Consider the following 3,219-nt stretch of genomic DNA (forward strand, 5'->3'; position numbering starts at 1 on the left):
TGCAGATTTTTCAGCCACACCCCAAACCTGCAGAATCAGAGCCTTCCTTTTAATAACAGCCGCCTGGGATCCAGGTACACATTCAAGTTAGCGAAGCGACGCCTTGGCGCAGGGAGCGGTTAACTCAGACAAATAAAAACAATGGCGCAATAAAGCTTCCACCTGAGGGTTTCAAGTGCTTCCTAGTCATTAGCCAATTCATCTTCCTAATGGGACACTACACCTATTTTAGAGATGCATAAAGAAAGGCATATTTGCAATTTTTAATTATTTGATTGTTTCTCATTGTTAAGTATTCTCATTTCCAGGCTGAGGCATTATGACTCCTTAAATCATTCCCTCCCTTAGCATTCCTAAACCAATTTCTAAAGCAAAAAATCAAATGCAGTAAACTAGCAAATGTAGGCATATCCATACACAGGGGGGAAATGCCTTTTTACCCCTAGAACAGGTTCTTGCCTGTTTTTCTTGTTGCTTGTTCTGTTTACCTATTTCCTTTCAGATTTTCTGCAAGCTTCTACTTGCAGAGTCCTCTCTCAGGAGCCTCAGCCTTTCCCAAGCATTTAGCACAGCACGTGCACTCCGGTCCTGTTTTCTTAGCAGTCTCTGAAACTTTCCAGCCTTATACTAAACAACAAATTAGTACTCACCTCCAACAAACCCACAAATATTTGTACAATTAAGCAGCAAGTTTTGTGGTCAGAAAGGGAAGTGGGTTCCTTTGAATTTTTTGGCGCCAAACAGCCTTTTTTTTTTCCTCTCTCTGGTTCAATTAGATTAAGTCAGATTAGCAATATCAGATAAATAGGGCAACTGTCAAGGAACTCAACAATAAATTGAAGTATTCTATTTAAGGAATATATAATTCAACAGCCTTGATATATGGGAGTTTGCAAAAGCTCCCAGGGAAGTGGCCTGCGGAGAAATTCATCAGTAAGTCACCGGAACAGGAGGTTTTAATGGATTTTAGAAAATTAACCATCAGGGAATATGTCTGGAAGAAAAGCCGAAGCCCCAGAGGGTAACTAAGGTGAAAGTTTCCTGACCCCAAGTCCTATCTGAGGTCATTTTTTCCAGGGGTATTGTGAGCCAGTCTTCTGTAAAAGATCTGTAATTCACTCCATGGTGCGTCCTGGCCTGCCCACAGCTCCTGGTTTCTAGTTCCCGTGGACAGTCACGTGCAAACAGGCCAGGGTCCAGTGGAAGCCAGCTTCCCCAGCTGGAGTGGGTGTGTATGTCCTGGTCTTATTCTAAGAGTAGCTAACTTCTCCTTTGGCTCATTCTTGCTAGAGGGGTGGGGTGTATTACATATCTTTAAGATACATGTCTATCCTGAAACAGGGCTTTGTGAAGGAAACCGCTTTTCTTGAAAGGGAAGGTTAGACTGACCTAGGAGTTGGAGGGCAAGGGGAGAGGAGCATATCACTCAGAGTTGGAGCTAAAAATTTATTTAAAATGCAGACCAAAGAGAACAGGCAAGCACCGTTGTCTTCAGGAGACTCTGGTACCTTCCTGGACTTGAGGCAGAGGCAAAGATGCCCATGTGAGAAAGCATGGGACAAGACAGAAGAAAGCCTTCCACCTTAACATTATTTTTTAAGCCATTTTATTGAGGTGTGTTGACATGTAGAAAGGTGTACATATTTGATACCTGTAACTCAGTGGGTTTGGGGCTAAGTAGACCTGCATGAAACTATTACTAGCATCAAGGCCATAAGTATGTCCATCCCCAACCAGATTTTCCTCCCACCCCTTTATCATCACCATCATTATTGTTGTTGTAAATTTTTTGTGTAAGAACAGTTGACATAAGATCTACCTGTTGTGGTCTGTGCATGGGTTGGAAAAGAATTTCCAGACAGGAGGCAGAAAGGAGAATAAAGGTTACTAGAGCCGGGAGAGGAGAGTCACAGCAGGCCGGCTTCCTGGCAGTCAGGGAGAGCCGGTGGTGAGGGTGGCTTCTTGGTCCGTTTTCACAGTCAGGGTCCAAGGAGTGGGGTAGAGGTCTTGCGGCTCATTTGCTGATTGGATGAGGTATGCTGGGTGGGTGAAGTTTAAGGCAGATACCGTCTCCTTAAACGGGCTGGGAGGGCAGACAGGCTGTACTGCCCAGGAGGGTCCAAAACTCCCTCAGTAGTTAAACCATGGGGGTTGGAAGGGTGCGAAGGGGCTGGTTTTTCTGTTCCTGCATTCCAGGACCCTACTGGGACACTTGTTCTTCCACCCTTGGGACACCACCCTACTCTCTTAGTAAATTTTCAGTATACGCTACAGAGTTGTTAGCAATGGGCACTATGCTGTATAGTTGATCCCCAGGACTTATTTTTCTTCATTCCTGAGATTTTGTACCCTTTGAGCAGTGTTTTGAAGTATGAATGTCCCTGAACCAGGCCAGTCCTGAAAAATGGTCACACACTTGCCAGCTATGGAGCAAAGGGCGTGATCAATTTACTTTGACCATCCAGGACGGGTACAATCAACAGTGCTTTTAGCCCTCACCAATCCCCCAAGATTCTCTTCATTACCGAGAGAAAGGCATGAAGTTTTCTGCCCATAGTGAAAAAACATTCAGAAACCCCCATGAACAGCTGTTAGGAACCTGAGTGGTGTTTCCCAGGCCTCCTTTGCTTAGAAAATTTGGTCACAATCCATAAATACTCTCAATTCCTGGGGAAAAGAAAATTCATTGCATTAGGGAGTTTCTTGAGGATTCCTAATAGCTTAGCAGAGGTGTCCATGAGAACAGTGCTTTTGGTTTTTCTCAAAGCCTAACTTCTATAGGATTAAATAACTAGGAGATTCAGGAGAGAGCAGAATAGTTCCCTGTGATGTATTTGGTATCATCTCTCCCCTCATCTGGGGCTTCCCTATGGGCTCAGATAGTAAAGAATCTGCCTGCCATGTGGGAGACCCAGGTTCTATCCTTGGGTTGGGAAGATCTCCTGGAGAAGGAAATGGCAACCCACTCTAATATTCTTGCCTGAAATATCCCATGGACGAAGGAGCTGGCAGGCTACAGTCCCCCTGGGGTCACAAAGAGTTGGCCACAACTGACGGGCTAACACACACACACTTCCCTCATCTACAACAACTTGGCCATGATTAATCAGCCACACTGTGTACATGATGACTTTTTCCCCGTGGTGAGTCTCAGGTGGGTCCTCAACCATCTCCCAGGAAGCTCTTCTGTTTTCTGATACAATAGGCCCTGGGAATCCA

Source organism: Muntiacus reevesi, chromosome 8, assembly GCF_963930625.1.
Source record: "Muntiacus reevesi chromosome 8, mMunRee1.1, whole genome shotgun sequence".
NCBI classification, from domain to species: domain Eukaryota; kingdom Metazoa; phylum Chordata; class Mammalia; order Artiodactyla; family Cervidae; genus Muntiacus; species Muntiacus reevesi.